General features: G+C 42.3%; 1 protein-coding gene across 4 annotated transcripts in view; it reads right to left on the reverse strand.

Annotated features, from left to right (window-relative positions):
* The window catches only part of plcb4b (phospholipase C, beta 4b), a 114,935-nt gene that overhangs the window by 59,400 nt on the left and 42,401 nt on the right, over positions 1 to 13,134 (reverse strand). The window contains exon 1 of one of the 4 annotated variants that reach the window (XM_084081850.1): positions 11,220 to 11,265. The exons of the other annotated variants lie outside the window; for them this stretch is intronic. The gene's annotated coding sequence lies outside the window, so the exon portion shown is untranslated. Of the gene's footprint in view, positions 1 to 11,219; positions 11,266 to 13,134 lie in introns of those variants that run through there. 4 annotated transcript variants of the gene reach the window in all.

Genomic DNA, 13,134 nt, shown 5'->3' on the forward strand with positions numbered 1-13,134 from the left:
CGGTTTCCTCCTGGCTAATTGCAGCACCGAAAGCTGAGGTTCTACGAGGGCATGCTGGTGCGCTCAGCAGAAGCCCCCGGGCGGGCAGGCGGACGCACGTGTGTGTGTGTGTGTGTGCATGTGAGGAAGCCGAGGGAGGCCAGGAGGAAGGCATAGCGAGGTCCGAGCCCCGTGTCCAACCCCTGACAACGAGATAATTGCGATGGATAAGATCCCCGCGAGGCGCTCAATTCCCAGCCTGCTCTTCCGTCTAAAATGGCAGCTAGGGTAGAGCCCAGCGGTCCTCGCTGCCTCGGAAACTAAAATTAGGTTGGAGCAACACCAGCCGACCGGCCGGCCACCCAGCATGCATGCAGCGGGCACTGAAATCAGTGGTGGAAAGTCACTAAATACATTTACTCGAGTACTGTACTGTAGTGCAATTTTGGGGTTCATTTACTTCAGTATTTCCATTTTCTAATAAATTCTACTCCACTACATCTCAGAGGAAAATAATGTACTTTTTACTACGCTACAATTATTTGACAGCTTTAGTTACTTGTTACTTTGCAGACGTAGATGATTTAATAAAAAAACATGCATTAACCACTTAAGTCCTATGTTCTACTTCGACTATACAATAGCAGACATCCCACCTCTACCGGAAGTTCCGGGAGTCTCCCGGGAATTAGCGTCCGCTTCCGGACACCCGCGAGCGGCCATAAATCTCCCACAAATGCCGACCAGGCGACCTGGTGGATTTGTGGGGGAACGGTTTCTATTTACTGCTCAGTGCTCAGATACGGTCTAGAGCAGGGGTGGGCAACTTTGATGATGGAGAGGGCCACTATATTTCCACACTCACTCCAGAGGGCCACATTGCATATGCTATGTCACAAAAAAAAGTAGCAAAAATAGCCGATCTACAAGCTCAAAATACGTCGCAGCGCGACATGATTTGAGCTTGTAGATCTGCTATTTTTGCTACTTTTGAATTGGAATCCTGATTATTTTTTTGCTATTTTTAAATTGGAATCCTGAAAAGTAACATTTTCAAATGCATTTAGTTATACTTACGTTAACTTTATGAACTTAAATACGAATACATTGGACATAAAAAAGACAATAGAATTGTAATACTAGTCATTAAGCTACTAATATAGACTGAACTCTAGCTGAACCTTTCACGGTAAGTCTTGCATTCAAGCAGCTTTTTAACGCTCAGGGACACTTCTAGGTATAAATCACAGCTGGTTGGACTCAAGTATCAACGATAATAATTCTTAGATTGATGTGCGTTTAATACTACTGTAGCTCTGGTTCACATCACGGTACCTGGCAGTGAGTCCTCATGCACTCCATGTATGGTTCCAACCTACTGAAAAGCATTCATCCAACGTTAACCCTTTTAATCCCTTCCGTTAGGCGACACCTACACATTTTTGTTGTTGTTGGGTTGCCACAGCAACAGACGCCAAGGGAAATTCCTTGTATATGAACCTCATACTAGGCAATACAGTATATCCTATTGTATTCATATCTGTGGCCATGCACTGGTATGGATTTACACAGTAATCTATATTTATCTGACTATAGCTCCAGTCAACATACACAATAGTTAACCACTTAATACATCACCATACAAAGGTGTTGCAAAGTATTCCACTGTAAATATACCTGTTGATGCTACTGAGTTTTCAACCAATATAACATATTGCATGTTTTATGCATGTGTGTTTCTGATTAATTGAGTACAATGGCCCACAATGGAAACAACCCCCCTGGGGCTTTTTGTGTTAACCTGTTAGCATAACCTTTGACCTTACTTGTACTGTTAACAATCCTGCTAATATAGTATTCAGTCAATCAATCAATCACTCAATTAAAAAAAAAGTAAAGAACATTTTTAAAGCGAACATTTTTAACTCAAATCGTTGCTTCTGGGGGGTCCCTGGAACAAAATATTTTGATGGGGGTCCGCGGCCAAATACATATAATTTTGGGGGTCCTTGACATGAAAAAGATTGAGCACCACTGATATAGAAACATACGTTTTTCAGAAAATTGTTGGGATTTAGGAGACATGTAGAATCGGCTTCAGGTCTCAATGGGTTAAGTAGAATGTCAAGTAAATTTCTAATACACATGCATCAGTGAGCACTCTACCTATAAAATATTCTCCTGCCATTCAGGTAATGGTTACTATGGAGCCATCCAAGTGTGAATAAACAAAAATCCGATCGAAGCTTGACTAAGCCCTAATGTGTCTGCATTTTGTGTGCTGTCAATATAGTGAAGGGCAACTAATATGCGCCAATGTGACCTTTAATTATTTGCAGGACTACTTTGGAAACACAGCCATGCTCAAATGCAATCATCGCTGCATATATAGTGCTAAATCCTAAAATTAATGGAAAACCACTTACAGGTCAATGGATTGTTATATAAAAGTAAACTTTTAAAAAGAATAGATGAATAAATAAAATAATGCTGGTTAACCCATAAAGACCTGCAGGTTCCAATTCTACAGAATGTCTTCTAAATCCTAACAGTTTTCTGAAAAAAAACGTTACTATATCAGTGGTTCTCAAACTTTTTCATGTCAAGGACCTCCAAAATGTATTTGACCGCGGACCCCCTATCTGAAAATATGTTGTTACAGGGACCCCCAGAAGCAAAGATTTGAGTTAAAAAAAAAGAAATTGCTTTAAAAATAATACGGTACATTCAAAGATTTGCGACAATTTTCACGATTTTGTCAAAAATAGCAGATCTACAAGCTCATAGCGCGGCACCGAGTGCCGCGCTATGAGCTTGTATATCTGCTATTTTTGAATAGCCAAATTAATCAAATAATGGTTTAAGTGGTTACACAGATGCGTTCCCCGGTTTTAATGGGTTAAAATGCTATCGACGTATTCAATCTACTCAAGAGCTTTTCCCCTGTCGGCTGTGGTGCGCTCTCAGAGGACGAGGAGGATTGACAGCCTGTGCTATTCTCAGAACACTGAAGTATGTGGAGATATTTGCCATTAAAAGTGCAACAGTTTCCCCTCTCTTCCCTTCTTAGTGGGGCTGGCTGGCTGCATGGCTACAGACAGGAATCGATAGAGAGATGATGGAAAGCTTTTTTTTTTTTAAACGGACAGACATTGTACTGTACAGAAAGGTGAGGAAAAGCAGAAGAGAAGGAAAACAGATGAGTAGTGTATGTGTGTTCTTGCGTATTTGTTTTCAAATGCAAATCTTTGAATATTTTCAACTCCGATCTGTGCTTCTGGGGGTCCCCGGAACAACATATTTTGAGATGAGAAATACATGTCCTTTTGGGGGTCCTCACCATGGAAAAGTTGGAGCTCCACTGATATAGAAACATACGTTTTTTCAAAAAGCTGTTAGGATTTATTAGACATTTTGGAGAATCCCCCAGAAGCAAAGATTTGAGTTACAAATGTTTGCTTAGAAAAAATACAAATATATTTAAAATTTTGCACAAATGTTCACACATTTTCAAAAATAGCAGATCTACAAGCCCGTAGCGAGCTTTTAGATCTGCTATTTTGAATAGCCAAAGAAATCAGAAAATGACACAGATGTGTTCCCGGTCTTAAAGGGTTAAACCGCGCTGCAACTCGTTATGACCATTTTTGGTTGGTTTAGTGGTTAAGGATATATTGACACATCTGTCAAATGGAGACAGAGCTGTAAAGGGCCATCTAAACCAAGTCTATAACTACAACCATAACTACATCATTCACCACTGTCATTGTGATAGGTACGGGGTGTACATTGCCATCCACTTGAGAATGATTTTTAAAACAATATACAGTTATAGTTATAATAGTTGGATGGCCCTAAATTACCTCTGTGTTTAGGACTGCGCTCTGATTCCACAGGAATCCTGACACAGTTCTTTTTTCTGCTGCTTTATTTCCTGGACAGAGTGGAATTGCTTCATTCTAGCAGAGGGCCAGATCCTAAATCTGTTCTACTGGAACCTCCTGAGAGTCAGCCAGCCCCAGATAGGAGAACGCTTTATTAATCCCCAGGAGGGAAATTCAGCAAAAAAAAAAGTAAAGAAAATTGCACAGCGATAAACAATAAATACAGCGATACAGTATACGACAGTAGATACGGCAATAAACCATACGACACAACCCTGTTTACACATGCACACACACACATACAATATACTCGCTTGCTGCTCGATAGCACACGCACACTCACCAACAATAAATCCATATACACTCGCTCATAAATACGCGCGCACACACACGCACACACACGCACACACACGCACACACAGGTTTTGTTTGTTTGTTTCGCCAACAGTCCATGAATAACCAATTAAGACCTGAAGCCGATTCTACAAATGTCTTCTAAATCCCAACAGTATTCTGAAAAACGTATATGTCTATGTCAGTGGTGCTCACACTTTTTCATGTCATTGATGTCAAGGACCCCCAAAACTATATGTATTTAGCAGCGGACCCCCATCACAAAATATTTTGTTCCAGGGACCCCCAAAAGCAAAGATTTGAGTTAAAAAATGTTCGCTTTAAAACAATATATATTAAAAGATTTGCACACATTTTCACGATTTTTCAAAAATAGCAGATCTACAAGCTCGTAGCGCGGCACTCGGTGCCGCGCTATGAGCTTGTAGATCTGCTATTTTTGAATAGCCCAAAGTGCTTTTTTAGCTCAAATAAAAAAATGACACAGATGCGTTCCAGGTCTTAATGGGATAAGGAAGGAGGTGGGTATACAGGCGGGCAACAGGCCATGAATTGAAGGGGAATGCTGAATAGTCTGGTCTCCAAAACGTCTCAGACACCATTGTATATTCTGATAACTGTTGACACAAAGGAGCGGCCGAAGCGCTCCGTTTCCCACCTGAGGAGAATGAGCCTCAGGCTGCAAGTCTGTATGTCTGCTGCAGCACAGCTCATCATAGAGGAGTCAATGGTAAACAGTGCATTTATATGCAGACGATTTGCATTAACATTCACCCATTCAGACACACATTCACACTCCGACGGCGGAGGACACCATGCGAGGCACCGATCTGCTCATCAGCAGCAGTTAGGGAGGGCTTCAGTGAATAGCTCAACACTTTCGACGTGCAGCCAGGGGGAGCCGAGGATCAGTGTTGCCCAGTGTTGATTTCGTCGACTAAAACTATGATGAAAAATATTCGCACCTTTTTTCACCGACGAAAACTAAATACAAACTAAATAAAAAAAGCTACGATGACTAAAACTATGACTAAATATATTGGCAATTTCGTCAACAATTAAAAACTAGACAAAAATGTTAGTGAAGGACGAGTGATCCAGTAGAACTAAAAGGCAAGTCATTTTATGTTTGGTCGCGCTCGGGTGTTGCGCTTTGAAGATAGCAGATCTACAAGCTCACAACGCGTCGCAGCGCGACGCGTTGTGAGCTTGTAGATCGTCTATTTTCGGCATGCAGCAAAGTGAAAATAAGCTATTTTGATGTCATCAAGGCCTGCCAAAATATTATTTTGTCGACAAAATCTACTTTAGGTTTAGTCGACTAAAACTAGACTGAAACTAAAACTTTTCAGATGACTAAAATATGACTAAAACTAAATGAAAATGTATTCAAAAGACTATGGCTAAAACTAAACCAAAATTTGCTGTCAAAATCAACACTACCGGGAACCGTTAGATTCCAAGAAATCATATTGTAATGTATTCAGTGGTCATTGCACTTAAACACTCTGTTGCTGGTCTATGGCGAGGTGGGTATGGGTGTGAAACGTTGTGTCCCCGTTTGGCCCTGAAGTCATTCAGACAGCAGCCTCTGTCTTGTTGCGCTGACTGAGGCCACACACACACACACACACACACACACACACACACACACACACACACACACACACACACACACACACACACACACACACACACACACACACACACTGAGTGCACAACATGTTAACTGCCATCTGCTCTTTCCATGAAAGCCATGAGCAGGTGAGTCCAGGTGAAAGCTGGCTTTCCCGGTTGAATGCTTTCAAGTGACGCCAAGCCAGATGTAACAGTAGACTAAGGTCAGGGAGCAGGTCAGCGATGGATTCTTAAAGCCTGGATGCAACTTGAGACGACACAAACAGAGCTTAGGGGGAAGCACCAGCATGTCATCCAACAGCTTCTTCCCCCAAACCATCAGAACCCTGAACGCTCGCCACATATTGCCCCTAAAACTAACATCTTGAGGGATGAATAGCACTTTATCTATATTGCACTTTGAATGCATACGCATTTATTGTTTTACCAATGTTGTCTGCTCTCTCTACTTTTTAATGTTTTTAACGGCCTCGCCTCTTTTTAACGTGTCTATTGTTTTTAAATGTGAAGCACCATGAGTTGTGGAGAACGGTATTTTGCTCCACTGTATGCCTAGTGTGTATTGTGGAAGTGACAATAAAACTGATTCTGAACAGCAATGTTGTGTCTTAAGAGTGCCTGTAAATTCTGTTTTGGAGGACATTTCAGCTAAGCGTGATCATTTTTCAATGACTATGGAGAAACATAAAAATAAATCCATGTAAAATGGTCTACAGTATGTTATGTATATTATGACCTAAGCTGTTAACAGACAATGTAATGTGTTGATGGTAGTGTGTTTTTTTTTTTTTTTTGACAAAAAAATTGGCCATATATTTGTACACGTGTCAAAAGGATAAAACATAAAAAAAAAGCTAGAGAGTTAATTTCCATTGTCCTTTAATCACTCTGTCTCAGGCTGATAACTGACCCTTAACACTGTTGTCCTGAGCCAGCTTCCTCTCTCTACAATCACTTGATAGATTTTTTTAGGTGTTTTACTGGAGTATTTCCAATTTTCAGTACTTTTAACTTCTACTCCGCTACATATCAGACGATTTCAAACGATTTTTATACATTTTGAAGACTTGTGAAATGGGACATTTTACATAATGAGTACTTTTACTTTTGGTACTTTAAGTACATTTTGATACCAATACTTTTGTACTTTTACTCAAGTCAATTTTTAATTCCAGACTTTTACTTGTATTTCTACATTGCAAGTATTGATACTTTTACTTAAGTAAAAAAGTTGAGTACTTTTTTGACATCACATGTATTAGAGAAGACACATGGTTGTCTGTGCTTTCCCTAGCACCAACTGTAGGAGTTAGCAGCGACAAGGGACTAGAATACATGCTGGATCGGTTATTAGGTATTCATAATAAATTAGCACAAAAAAAGAGAGAAAAAAAAAAGTCAAAAAGGACTCCCTTGGACTGCATCCTGGTTCATAGTATGTTGTATGTATTCAGTCTATGCTGTAAGTAACATAATCCTCTCTGTTTGTCTTGCATAATATTTGCCAAGCCATCTCTCCTAGCCTGTAGCCTACCAGAGAATGGAAATGAAAGTCAAATAACAGATATAGGATAAATCTCTCCCACTGCCCGAGGCATCAAGAGGCACATCCAGGTCAGGCAGGCAGTCATCTGATGCTTTGTTAATAGCGCTCTTATAAGAATGCCTAATGAAACCTTTCCGAGCACCTTTGGAGCTTTAAATATTCAATATGCAATTCAAAAGGTTGCCAAGCAAATTGGAGGATATGGCGCTCAGCTGACCCGTCTAATTTCAGTTAATATCCCCCACATTACATCTATCAGAGGAGCAGGCTGTGCCATTGTTAACACACAAGCTAATACTTTGGTCATGAATAATTGAAGTCTCTCTCTCTCTCTGTCTCTCAGACACCCAATGAACGCATGCACACATATACTGTACACACACACACACACACACGTGCATGCATTGCGCGCACGCACGCACACAGTCAGTGTGTGTGTGTGTGTGTGTGTGTGTGTGTGTGTGTGTGTGTGTGTGTGTGTGTGTGTGTGTGTGTGTGTGTGTGTGTGTGTGTGTGTGTGTGTGTGTGTGTGTGTGTGTGTGTGTGTGTGTGTGTGTGTGTGTGTGTGTGTGTGTGTGTGTGTGTGTGTGTGTGTGTGTGTGTGTGTGTGTGTGTCTTTCTGTAATATGCCTATAAAAGGGTCTAGAATGCTAGACATGTCTCCATTGTTAAGATACTTACACTACACTGCCTTTTTTCTTCTTACAAATTAATTAAAAGATCTACAAGCTCACAGTGCGTTGCAGAGCTTGTAAATCGGCTCTTTTCCCTGTGCTACACCATTGTACAATGAAGTGTAAAACAGGGTTTAAGCGGTTAATGTAACAGGTTTATTTTGTGTGTCTGCCTCTGTGCTGACTGCTTGTCTTACCCTGGTCAAACAGAAAGAGTAAACAGCGAGTGTAAACAGTGTATTAGGTATTGTTTTGATACACCAGATACACCAACTCTGTCTGACTCTGAACACACAGTTCAAAGCACTCCCTTTAGATGTCTCCCTTTAGATAGACTGAAGACATTTGGTGTTCAGTAACACAGTCTCTCTATCATGCTGGAGGGTGATGTATAGGCCTAAATGAATGTTAGTCTTATTGTTCTTTGTACTGTATTGTATTGTATTGTGTATTCATGCATTTGGTCCTTGTCTCCAAGACAAAGTTTTCCCATGGGAGACAAAATAAAGTAATCTTGAACATAGTGGACCAACATTTGAAATGTTTTTTACCCATTGAGACCTGAAGCCGATTCTACATGTCTCCTAAATCTCAACAGTTTTCTGAAAAACCTATGTTTCTATATCAGTGGTGCTCAATATTTTTCATGTCAAGGGCCCCCAAAATTATATGTATTTGGCCGCGGACCCCCATCAAAATATTTTGTTCCAGGGACCCCCAGAAGCAACGATTTGAGTTAAAAATGTTCGCTTTAAAAATATATATATTCAAAGATTTGCACACATTTTCACGATTTTTCAAAAATAGCAGATCTACAAGCTCGTAGCGCGGGACTCGGTGCCGCGCTATGAGCTTGTATATCTGCTATTTTTGAATAGCCCAAAGTGTAAAATAATGCTTTTTAGCTCAAATCTAAAAATGACACAGTTCCAGGTCTTAATGGGTTAACAAGAGCAGCATTGTCACCGTGTCTGCCTCCTCGCTCGGCCAAACGTTCAGAACACAACATATTATCTACAGTGACAATCTGACTGTGTGCCAACCAATTGAAGGCAATTTGCCTAATGCAAATTTTTGTTCCGCGACCTCCGGAAAATAAACACAAAGGGTAAATTCTCAACATGGGGGTGAGAAGAGCTGATACTGGATACAACTAACTAACTATTCTGTAAAATCATTTGTGGAATACATTGTATTGCACTGTACTTGGATTGCCCTTGCATTATAAGCATTTCTAGATGCTAAGCTCATGCTAAATGAAGTTTAAATTAGAATTGGGTTATCTTTGGGTTATCTAGAGCAGTTGGCTCAAGTTCAACATTTAGCAGGCTTATAGTATATATTTGCCCGACACATTTCAGTGCCATAGTATAAACAAGACTAAGATTCTAAAAGCCACACTATCTGTCCCTAAAGGTTGTGCTGCTCCTTAAACCAGGTAGTAGTTATTCCGATATTTTGTTTGCGACCACATGTGTCCAGCCATTAGATTTATTTTTTATTTATTTATTTTTTTAAAGATATTTTTGGGGCTTTTTCTGCCTTTATTTGAGAGGAAAGTAGGCTGACAGGAAATGGGGAGAGAGATGGGGGGGGGGGGTGTCACACAGCAAAGGCCGTTGGGATCGGGGTTCGAACCTCTGACGCGCCGTCAGACTGGATTACCAGCCTATGTGGTATGTGCCTCGACCGCTAGGCCAGCGGGCGCCCCAGCCATTAGATTTTGAGAGATGATGTTGTAACCAATCCGCGGGGTGGCACTGGACTTAAGTTAAGGGGGTCAATCAAATGGTTATAGGGTTCAACCGCTGGGGTGCAAGTTTCATGGCATTCTGCCCATTCAATATTGAGCTATATACTGTATGTTGTGTGCAACTGGAAGTGTTGGCCCAAGGGTGTCGCGAGAGGAGCTACTGGGAAACCAAATGCAGTATGGGTTCATCCTCCCAGGAGAATACAGGTGCACAGACAACTCAATGGCAATCTTTTTTTTTTTTTTAGATATCCTGTTTTTCAGGCGGACAAAGCTACGGACAGACTTTGCCATCCTGAGAGCCAAAAAAAAAAACATAATTCTAAATGAATAATACATTTCCATTACTTATTAATCATTTGAAATGTTAACACTCTTTCCTGAGGAATCACACTATACGCTCTGGTGTGAATGCAAAACAAAATAATCTGCACCTCCACACAGTACCGCCTGCTCAAATGTGACTTATTTTACAGTCCAGTCAGTCTTACACCTCATTCTCTATCAGGCACGGAGGAGCCCTGCAGACTAAAGTCGTCTTAGGACACAAACGTTGCTCACCTAGAGTCAATTCTACCGTGAACAACAACAAACCTACGCTCAGACTCTCGGAAATCCTTTTCTCCCTGTCTGTCATGTTCACATTTTTGTCAAATCATACAGATACTGGTACATTACTCACTTGCTATGCAGTCGATACAATTCATCAGGCACACTCTGTCGCACTTACATATAAAACACACACACAAATACTTCAACAAACTGTCAGCGAAGACCTAAAAAACATCTATTAGCCTCGCCATCTATAGTACAGAAGTCCTGACGTCACTCGTCCATCCCCTGGGTCGTAAAGTCATTTCTCTATGGAGAATAACATTGGATCATCATAGAATCGTCTCATATAAGAAGTGTGGTCCAAAAATAAACAAACAGTCTCTGCAATATTGTCAGGGAGGTGGCTCTGTATCGTTTATGATAGTGAGTCACTCATATTTGAAACAGTCCGTTTCTGGCGAAAATTGAACTAATTCGGCAGAAGTAACATTAGCGTTTTCTCACTGTCAGTTGATGCTTCATATCCATAAGAGTAAAACCACCGGGGTCATTTGTTTATTTTTGGAACACAGTTCTTATTTGACACGATATTAAACAGGTCTATGAGAATTCAGAACAGGGGGGAAAAAAACGCGACCCAGGTAGGATGCGTAAATTACGTCAGACTTCGGTGCTCTATACAGCCGCAACAGGTCCTGTGTTGCTCCACGGATCCAGTGCAATACTGCCACGGTTGGGGGTTTGAATCCCGATAAGGCTGCCTACTCTAAACCCACTGCACACAGAATCACCACACCACACCGAATGGCATATTACTGGCCAGCCTGCCTACATACCTGACTGACCTGTCTGTCTCTGTGCAGAGTGCGGTCCAACCTGCTAACGATCCCAGAGGAAGCAGAGAGAGAGAGAGAGAGAGAGAGAGAGAGAGAGAGAGAGAGAGAGAGAGAGAGAGAGAGAGAGAGAGAGAGAGAGAGAGAGAGAGAGAGAGAGAGAGAGAGAGAGAGAGAGAGAGAGAGAGAGAGAGAGAGAGAGAAATGTATTTGGGTAGCACACAAACAGACAGACCACACCCTCAGGTCCATTGGCTTAGTTAAACATCCTATTTTAAAAACCTCCATGCAAAAGGCGCAGACATGCCAGGATGCATTAGAAACACAGAAATCGTTTGCCAACTGTTTGTTCACTGGAACAAACAGGGACTGATGTGCTCAAACCATCACAGTCTGACTAGATGAGAGAGATGCAAGGAGGCTGCAAAACCGAGGCTATTTCAATCCTAGATCACAGACAAGGATAAAAACGTTGCAGATGCAGCATGTCGGCCCCCCCAATCGCATTACCATAAATTAGATTTGAAACCAAATGCTATCTAGTACAATCGGGTTAGGGTTAATGTTTGCCAGTGACGCTATAGGCCGCACTGCACCGCTCTCTGCATGGCAGCCTGCCGACTGCGTGCTGCAAAGACGCGGAAAAAAAACGTATCGTAAAATAATCAAGTGTTTACCCCAGCTAGAAGTAGCCCTTAATTTACTGACAGGGCCTTGGCAAGGGGACGCACGCAGGCCAGTGGGTTTTTTATTGCACCCGGGAGACGTCGACTTGCTCCTCTCTGCTCAAACAGCTTAAACGGGCGAGGAGATCAATGTCGGCCGTTTCCCCCGTTGTCTGCGTTCATATTTCTGTGTCCACTTAGTGTGGAAGGAGGAGGACGGGAGGAGGAGACAGGACGGGAGGAGGAGGGGAGGAGGTACAACGGGAGGAGGTTGACAAGAGGTGGGTGAGGACGAGAGAGATGAGGAGGAACAGCGATCGCACTGAGTAAACACACACTCACCTTTTACTAGGATGGGGATCCGGTGGTGCTGTGTGTGTGTGTGTGTGTGTGTGTGTGTGTGTGTGTGTGTGTGTGTGTGTGTGTGTGTGTGTGTGTGTGTGTGTGTGTGTGTGTGTGTGTGTGTGTGTGTGTGTGTGTGCGCGTGTGTGTGTGTGTGCGTGTGTGTGTGTGTGCACAAGTCACGCTCCACTGCAGCCTAACGTGGCCTACAACCTGTGGTCTCATTGCATTAACTATAAAACACACATCACTCTGTGAGAGAACAGAAGCAACGCAGAGGAGGTGAACTGAAAGGAGAATGGAGGCGAGGTGAGAGGAGGAGGGTAGAGGAGAGGAGGATGGAGGAGAAGAAGAAGAGATAAGGCTAACTAACTCTTTTCATCTCTATTAAAATTCCCAGCTGAGTCGTGAGCTCATTTCACTAAATGCGCGCTTGGGCTCACCGACACTAAGCACATCAACACAGAGTCCTCTGGGAACACTGCACTGGCAATGTTCTCTCTGTGTGTGTGTGTGCGCGTGTGTTGTGTGGTGTGTGTGCGTGTGTGTGTGTGTGTGTGTGTTAGAGCATGCTGTTCTTTAACCAATTACAGTACAATAGTGGAGGTACTTCTTTGGCCTTTACTGGCAGTGTGCAAGTTTGGCACTGATTCGTCTCAGCAACTTAAGAGATTCGCTCCGGACACACAGACAGCCACACACACGTGCGCGCACACACACACACACACACACACACACACACACACACACACACACACGCACACACACACACACGCACACACGAGCACGGACCCTCTTATAGCTGGCTAGCCTCCTGCAGAACCACACTGAATGTTGAGGCACCATCAGGCCAAACTACTATACTACTGTACAGTAGCTTGCTCGCTTTAACCACTATGGTTTTGCCATGA

Source organism: Gymnoscopelus microlampas (genome assembly GCF_963454915.1).
Source record: "Gymnoscopelus microlampas genome assembly, chromosome: 16".
NCBI classification, from domain to species: Eukaryota; Metazoa; Chordata; class Actinopteri; order Myctophiformes; family Myctophidae; genus Gymnoscopelus; species Gymnoscopelus microlampas.